The sequence below is a fragment of the Lithobates pipiens genome, unplaced genomic scaffold (assembly GCF_037356315.1).
Source record: "Lithobates pipiens isolate NorthernLeopardFrog02 unplaced genomic scaffold, aLitPip1_a1.2 Scaffold_23, whole genome shotgun sequence".
Taxonomy (NCBI): Eukaryota; Metazoa; Chordata; class Amphibia; order Anura; family Ranidae; genus Lithobates; species Lithobates pipiens.
This window is the reverse complement of record NW_027507785.1, coordinates 248191554-248201118: the sequence shown is the minus strand read 5'-3', so window position 1 is coordinate 248201118 and position 9565 is coordinate 248191554.

Sequence of the window (9565 nt, the reverse complement as noted above, 5' to 3'; positions counted from 1 at the left end):
ACCCCCAATTTAGCCTATATAGATCGGTTTGCGCAACATTTAGCGCATCTACAAACTATGGGATCGATTTAGGGACTTTTCTTTTACTAGTAATGGTGGCGATCAGCAATTTTTTATTTTTAGTGGGACTGCAACATTGCGTCGGACAAATTGGACACTAAGTGACAATTTTTGGGGACCAGTGACACCAACATGGTAATCGGTAATAAAAAAAAAAATGCACTGTCACAGTATAAATGACACTGGCAGGGAAGGGGTTAACCTTGGGGCAATCAAAGGGTTAAATGTGTTCCCTCTATGCTTTCTAACTGTGGGGGATGCTGACACTAGACAAAGAGAGAGAGCTGGAATCCCAGATCTCTCTCTCTTCCTCTGTGACAGAACGGCGGTCTGCCTTGTTTACATTGTTTTCAAATGCAAAATTTGATAGCTACCAAATAAACAGTGAATTTGGTCTTTGTGTAGATTCAGTGACAGGAAGTAGAGGGAACTCTCATATTGGGGGGTCATGGGCTGCACTAAAATTGGTTCCAATTATTCCCCACTCTGTCCATCATTGCTCCCAAAATATACCTCTACAGAATTCTAAAATCCTACGTACTGAAAGAAATGTATGATTCATATAAAACTGAGACAGCCTTTATTGGCTTCCTTTTATTAAAAAGAATGGGTACCTATTTAGGCTTGTGTGTGTTGAGGTACACGCATTGTTGTTGCGCTGCATACTTCTTAAACTGGGCATAATAAATACTAATTCAAACAATATATTTTGGATGAGGTCTAGGGCCACATAATCAGAAAAATAAGGATCTTTTGTGTTGTTTTTTATGTTCTATAAATATTATACATGTTTTAGTCACTTGACCTCTGAAAGGTTGTACCCCCTTTATGACCAGACCATGTTTTATTATTTAGTACTGCGCTTCTTTAACCATTTCCTGCCTGCTATATAGCAAAATGATGTGCGCAAAGTGGTTGAGTTATCCTGACTGGATGTCATGACATCCAGCAGAATAAGCCGCGATCGCGTGCCACGTGGCGATCGTTGGTGTGTGTCAGTCTGACACACCACATCACCGGTCTCGGTAAAGAGCATCTGTCAAAGCCTCTTTACGCTGTGATTGGACACAGCTGACCACATGGTAATCAGGAAGAGCTGCGTACTGGCATTTCCTCCACTTGTGCTGACAGACACAAGTAAAGGAGAGATGATCGCCTGCTCTCCTGACGGGGTGTCTGTGCTGATTGATTATCGGTGCGGCCCCCCCGAGGATGCCCACCAGGGATACCCACCCAGGACCACCAGGTAAGCCAATCAGTGCCCATTGGTAATGCCTGATGCCTGCCAGTGCCTCCCCATCGGTGCTGCCTATCAGAGCCATCTATCAGTGCCTCATATTAGTGCCACCTCATCAGCGCCTGTCAGTGCAGCTTATAAGTGAAGGAGAAAATGTGCTTATTTAAAAAAAAATTATTTGTTAAGCAAAAAATAACTCCAGTGGTGATGAAATACCACCAAATGAAAGCTCTATTTGTGAGAACTAAATGATAAAAATTTTGTTTGGGTACAGTGTTGCATGACCGTGAAATTGTTGTTTAAAATGTGACAGCTCTGAAAGCTGAAAATTGGCCTGGGTAGGAAGGGGGGAAAGTGCTGGTATTGAAGTGGTTAACTGCCAATTGCTTGGTCATGCAACACTGTACACTTTATATCATTTGTTCACACAAATATTTATTTATTTTGGTGGTATTTGATTACCACTGTTTTTTTTTTGTTTATATAATAAAAGACCAAAGAAAAATCAAGATATTTAATACTTTGTTATAACACCTATTCAATAATAACAAAAAATAAATAAATCAATTTCTTCAAAAATTTAGGCCAAAATCTATTCTTCTACACATCTTTGGTTAAAAAAAAAAATCTCAATATGTGTATATTAATTGTTTTGTGTAGAAGTTAAGGCATTTACAAACTAGTGTATCAATAAAGGGTTTTATGGGATTTACTATGACGTTATACTAGTGAGACTGTGATAGTGTGGTGGAAAATCTGGCGCCAACAGACCCTCACTGATAGGTGACATCAATAGTGACACTAATACAGGGATCAGATATAATACTGTACACTGTCACTGTACTAATGACACTGGCTGGGAAGGGTTAACAGCAAGGGGCAATCAAAGAGGTTAACTGTGTGCCTAACAAGTGTAATGTGTGCTGCTTTTACTAGGAAATCTGGCTGTTTTTTCTTCCTGCTTTTGCAGGTCGAATGAACAGCTAGATCACTGCTCTGGATACAGACTCCTGTGTGTTTGTAAACACTGCATTCTGTGCTCTGATTGGACCCAGCCGATCATCATGTAATCAGCATCAGCCGGTGTCAGCCATAAATCGTTGGCTGACACTGGCTGACAAAATTGCGCTGTGCAATCACAGCATGGGTCAGCAGGGGGTCCTGGGGAGCCTGCAACTGTCCCTCAGTAACAGTAACTCTACTATGACCGAGTGGCAAGTAGTTAAGTTATGTTTGTTGTGTTGATGAGATACACTCGTTGTGCAGCATAGTTATTACTATATATTTTAGATGAGGTCTAGGGCCACATAGAGAAAAAAAATGAATCTTTTGTGGTTTTCTCTTACTTAAATGTTGGATTTATTTATTGAAAAAATCTGGTTCTTTGAATAACTAATTGGCAGCCTATAGATTACATTTTGCTTGGCAAAGCCATTTTGTTTGCTGCCCAGTTTTTGTCCCCTAATGAACCTTCCCATTCCCATGCAGGGAATATACCATATACAGTAAGCCCCTTTTTTGCTACACCACCTCTCCATCCAACTGTAAACCGGAGAACCAATAGTGAGTAAGTTCCAAATAGGTCCCATGCTTGGTAATTGGCCCATTACTGTTCCATGGAGTAAGTCAAATGTATCTCCATACGTGGAAGTGCCAGGTATTTTCTTTGCTTCTAGCAGCTAATTGGAGAGTATTTGTAACTTCCCTAAACAGCACTTGCGCTTTGTGCTTCTGTGTGTGTGTGTGTGTGTGTGTATACAGTATGCACATTTTAACCACTTGATCTTGGGAGGATTTACCCCCCATGACCAGTTCATTTTTTTTTTTGCTATTCATTAACTGGCAATTGCTTGGTTATGCCACCGTGTACACAAATTACATTTATATAATTTTTTTGCACACAAATAGCGCTTTCTTTTGGTGAAATTTGATCACCACTGTTTTTTTTTTAATCATATAAATAAAAAAGACTGACATTTAAAAAAAAAAATATATATATATATATATATATATATATTCATTCTGCTACGTGTCTTTGGTAAATTAAGTAAAAAAAAAAAAAAGATGGAGTGTCTTAAAAAAACATTTTGGGGACTTAGGAGCTAAACTGAAGAAAAGGACCTCCAAGGTAGTATTCTCATAAATACTACTGGTACTTCAAGCCACACCAGAAAGGCAGGTTAGGAAAGTAAACAAGTGGCTGAGGAGTTGGTGTAGAAAGGAGGGGTTTGGGTTCCTGGAGAACTGGGATGACTTCTCAGTCGATTACCAGCTCTATAGAAAGGACGGACTGCACCTAAATGGGGAAGGTGTAGATCTGCTGGGAGTGAAGATGACCAAAAAGTAGGAGTGGCTTTTAAACAAAGCGATGGGGGGGAGTGTCGGGTCCAGAGGTAGAGATAGCCAGCGCGGAACATTTTCCAGGGTAGTATTGGGGGCATGAGTGGTAGGTTTTACTAAAGCACTTAAACCCGAGGAAAGTATAGTAACAAGTCCTATTTGCAGCCCCAGAGCACCCAATAAGGAGATAGTATGCAACCGCTCTAACCTGCGTGGCATGTTCACGAATGCCAGGAGTCTGGTGGCCAAAATGGGAGAACTAGAGCTACTGTTGTACAAGGAGGATTTAGATTTTGTAGGAATTTCAGAGACTTGGTTCAGCTCTCATGATTGGCTGGTAACCATTCAAGGGTATTCCCTATATCACAGGGATAGAGAGGGTAAAGAGGGGGAGGGGTATGCCTGTATATCGAAAACGATGTACAAGTGAATGTGAGAGATGACCTCACTAAGGGAGCAAAGGAGAAGGTGAAATCCTTATGGGTAGAGCTACAAAGGGAGGAAACTAATGGGGACAGTAATACATGGAGTATGCTATAGGCTGCCTAACCAGAGGGAGGAGGTGGACCTCCTATCACAATTTGGATTAGCGGCAAGAATGGAAAGTGTCATTATAATGGGGGATTTTAATTATCCAGACATAGAGTGGGTGGAAGGAACCTGTGCATTCATCTAAGGCTCGCCAGTTCCTAAATGTCTTGCAGGACAATTTCATGGGTCAGATGGTAAATGTACCAACTAGAAGCAAAGCGTTACAAGACCTATTGATTACCAACAACACAGACCTGATCATGGATGTGGAAATATGGTGAAATTTAGGAAACAGCAATCACAGCTCAATTAGTTCCAGTATAAATCACATAAATAGGAAACATAAGGGGAATACAAAGACACTGAATTTCAAAAGAGCCAACTTCCCTAAACTATGATCCTTGCTAGAAGGTAATTGGGATAAAATCTTAGGAACAAAGAACACAGAGGAAAAATGGGTATGTTTTAAGAGCATATTAAATAAGTGCATTAGCCAGTGCACCCCAATGGGAAATACATTTTAAAAGAGCTAATAAAAGTCCTGGGTGGCTTAACTCCAACGTAAAAATACAGATAAAAGCTAAGGGGAAGGCCTTCAAAAAATACAGGGCTGAGGGATCATCATCAGCATTCCAACTTTACAAAGAATGCAACAAGAAATGTAAGGGTGCAACCAGGGTGGCTAAGATAGAACACGAAAAGCCACATAGTGGAGGAGAGTTAAAAAAACATTTTTTTTAAGAGATTCTTTAAGTACATAAATAGTAAGAAAGGTAAGTCAGATCATATTGGTCCCATAAAGAATGATGGAGAGATGACGAAGGTATTGAATTTATTCTTCTCAATCTTCACGAGGGAATCGGATGGCTTCAGTAACTAAAACTGCAATGTTTATCCTCATGACATGTCACAGAAAGCACCCTCATGGTGAACAGAGGACAGAATTAGAAATAGACGTGAAAAACTCAACATTAATAAGTCACCAAGACCAGATGGCTAACACTTTTTTGAATTTTCAAATTTCCGAATTTTCAAATTTCTGAATTTTGAATTTTCAAATTTCCTACTCTCAAATTTAGAATTTTCGAATTCCGAATCTTTGAACTCCGAATTTTCGAATTCCGAAAATTCGGAAAAAAAAAGAAAATCAGCAAAAAATTTAATAATAACTAACTAATAATAACTATTAAATTATAGCTATTGGTGTTTCCTTTCAAATTTGGCTGTTTGTGAATGTAACAAATTTATCTGAAGTTACAAATTATCCAAAATAACGAATGCCGCATCTACACAAATGGAATGGAACAAATTAAAAATGAATAATAATAAAAAGATTTTATTATTATTATTATTTGTTATTATTAGATCGTTATGTTCCATTTATCTAGATACGGCATTGGTTATTTCAGATAATTCGTAACTTTGGATAAATTCGTACTTTTTATGTTCACTAACAGGCAAATTTGAAAGGAAATTCTAATACCTATAATTTAATCATTATTATTAGTTATTATTTCAGATTTTCAGGTTTTTACATTTTTAGATTTTCATTCTTTTGACTGTTCAGATTTTCATACTTATTTTTGGATTTTCAAATTTCCAAATTTTGGAATTTCCCAATTTTGAATTTCCTAATTTCGAATTTTCGAATTTCCAAAATGTCGAATTCCCGAATTTTCAAATTTCCGAAATTTAGAATTTCCGAAATTTAAAATTTCTAAAATGTCACATTTTCCAAAATTTGGAAATTAACGAATTTGTCAAAATTTGTTAAAAAACTAATTTGGAACTAAATGAATTGCACGTGTCTAGTGGAGACGTTTAAAGCAGGGTTAGGTTATAAAACAATATCCCAAGCTTTGAGCACTGTTCAATCCATCATCCGAAAATGGAAAGAGTATGGCACAACTGCAAACCTATCAAGACATGGCCGTCCACCTAAACTGACAGGCCGAACAAGGAGAGCATTAATCAGAGAAGCATCTAAGAGGTCCATGGTAACTCTGGAAGAGCTGCAGAGATTCACAGTTGATAGGAAGATAAAGATGGATGGAGCCAAATACAGGACAAGCTTAGAAGAAAACCTGTTGGAGTGTGCAAAGACTTGAGACTGGGGCGGAGGTTCACCTAATTATACAGCCAGAGCTACAATATAATGGTTTAGATCAAAGTATATTCATGTGTTAGAATGGAGACCTAAATCCAATTGAGAATCTGTGGCAAGGCTTTGAAATTGCTGTTCACAGACGCTCTCCATCCAATGTGACAGATCTTGAGCTATTTTGCAAAGATGAATGGGCAAAAAAGTCACTCTCTGGATGTGCAAAGCTGCTAGAAACATCCCCAAAAAGACTTACAGCTGCAATTGCAGTGAAAGATGGTTCTACAAAATATTGACTCAGGGGGGCTGAATACAAATGCATGCCACACTTTTCACATATTTATTTGAAAAAATGTTGAAAATCATTTATCACTTTCCTTCCACTTCACAATTATGTGCCACTTTTTGTTGGTCTATCACATAAAATCTGAATAAAATAAATGTACATTTTTGGTTGAAACATGACAAAATGTGGAACATTTCAAGGGGTATGAATACTTTTTCACGGCACTGTATCAGATGCGACGAAAGCCAACAAACCGGCCTCCCACAACAAAGATGGCCTTCCAGCGGCTGCACATGCACAGTGGTGTGTGTATGTGGCTTCCCCAATACGCGTTTTGTCACATCTGACATCATCAGGGTCACCTCTATATTTATCATATAGAGCGGTGCTCCACCTCAAACTGAACAACTCCAACAAACATATAACTGTAATAAAAATGACTACATGAATGTCCACTGTGAAAAAGAATGTTGCAAGTATCCTCTTGTGAATAAAAAAATTGCAATCCACGCTTCACTGCAACCTGAAGGGCTCCACCACCAATAGAAATGCCTGTCACCTGGAAAGTGAACCCATATAGATATACAAGTCAGAAAACACTCTTTAAATCACGCCCATTGATGCATCCATCCATCCACAGCTCTAAAAGGTCCTCCCTGCGGTAGGTTCTCTTGGCAACTTCAGTGGGTCCCCTTTAAATAGACATCATCTCCATTCATCACATAAAGGAAAAAGAGGAAGCCTCCAACTGCAATAGGAAAACCCATTTTTACCATCGGGCTCCAGATTAGAAGGGACGTCACTTGGCTCCGCCCTACACATTATGACACTATCTGACATAGCCCCGTCATTAGCTTCTTTAGTTCATTCGTGATTTTTGGCACCACTTAACCTCTGTATACCCCCTATGAACCAAAGCAATTTTTACTTTCGAATACAGGCACACATTTTTCTTGTTTTGCTTTATGCCGCTTAATGCTATGCTACGATCGATGAGTTGGACACAGGAACCCCCCGGCCCTGGATATTCATCATAGAGATTTCCGGTGGACCAGATGGTTGCCTGAGTCTCTATGATCGTCGGAGACCAGGCGCGAGTTATGATGTCACGCCCGGCCTCTGCATTCAAACGAATGGCGCCAATTCAGCTGGGAAACCAGGATCTTTTTTTTTTATTTCAGGCTTCCCAGCCTAGAGGTGAGATGTGGGGTCTTATTGACCCCACATCTCACTGTAAAAGGACCGATCATGCCATATTCCTATTACAAGGGATGTTTACATTCCTTGTAATAGGAATAAAAGTAATCAAAAAAGGTGTCAAGCTAAAATAAATAAAGTAAAATTAACAATACATTTTTTTTTTTTAAAGCGCCCCTGTCCCAGTGAGCTTGCATGCAGAAGCGAACGCATACGTAAGTCCCGCCTACATATGAAAATGATGTTCAAACCACACATGTGAGGTATCGCCGCAAACAGAGCGAGAAAAATCATTTTGGTCCTAGACCTCCTCTGTAACTCAAAACATGTAACCAGTAAAAAACGTTGACTATGGGGATTTTTAAGTAGCGAAGTTTGGCGCCATTCCACGAGCGTGTGCAATTTTGAAGCGTGATGTGTTAGGTATCTATTTACTTGGCGTAACTTCATCTTTCACATTTTGCAAAAACATTGGGCTACCTTTACTTTTTTTTTTTAAAGCACATAACTGTTTTTTTTTTTTAACGCATTTGAAATATTGCTGTGCAAATACTGTGCGAGATAAAAAGTTGCAATGACCGCCATTGTATTCTCTAGGGCAGTGATGGCGAACCTTGGCACCCCAGGTGTTTTGGAACTACATTTCCCATGATGCTGGGCTACACTGCAGAGTGCATGAGCATCATGGGAAATGTAGTTCCAAAACATCTGGAGTGCCAAGGTTCGCCATCACTGCTCTAGGGTCTTTGCTAAAAAATGTTTGGGGGGTTGTATGTAATTTTCTAGCAAAAAAAAAAAGATCTTTACACGTAGGTGAGAAATGTCAGAATTGGCCTGGGTGGCAACTGACAATTGGTTTTAAAGTGGTGGGACATCGCATCCCATTCATCTGCCTACTCAAGCCTCCATTTCTGACCACTTTTAGTGGCCAATACCTGTTTGACCCATCCGTTAGCTCAGGGGTCCAGTGATTGAGGTGAGCGGTTTGGCTTGCTGGTGGAGGAATCACAGATTAAGATACACCAGAGTGTCTGTGAGTAGTGATGGCCGAACGGTTCGCCCGGCGGTCGTTTTGCGGCGAATTTCGGCTGTTCGCGGTCCGCCCGTTCGGCGGACTATTGGCGCCGTTCGCCCGGCGGACTTCCGTGTTTACTGTGTAAAAGAACTTTGACCTATGATGACACATCCATCATGGGGTACAGGACAGCCAATTGAGACATTACAGCACATGGACACTTGGACATTCCCCCTAACTTATAAATACACCCGATCCGGTGGCCAGTTTACATTCTCTCTTCTGTCACTATAGGGAGAGGTTGCTGTGTGGAGCAGGGAGAGATTACAGTGACCCAAATCGCTAGCTATTTGGTACACAAAAGTTCTTTTCAGGACTGGTATAGGTGTTAGGTGTAGTTCAGGATAGGCAGTGCTGTGCTAGTGATTGTTGCAGCAGCCTGAGTGTCTTTTGTCAGTTTAGAGAAAGGGACAGGACGGTGTGTGCTGTAGGGACAGCCAGTTTAGTCATTAGCTGTTACTATCAGGTCCACAAAAGTGCTATTTCAATTATTGTTCCAGTAGCCTCTGTTTTGTCAGTTTATATAAGGACAGGCAGGAAGCAGTGTGTGAGGCAGTGAGGGTCAGTTTAATCAGTAGCTGTTACTATTAGTTCCACAAAGGTTCTTTTCAGGACTGGTATAAGTGGTATGGTAATAGGCTTGTACACGTATAATATTCTTTCTTCCAAATATAGAAAGAATATTATACTTGATTGCTGCCCTTCTGCTGCAGTCTGCTAATCATTCACAACCCACTT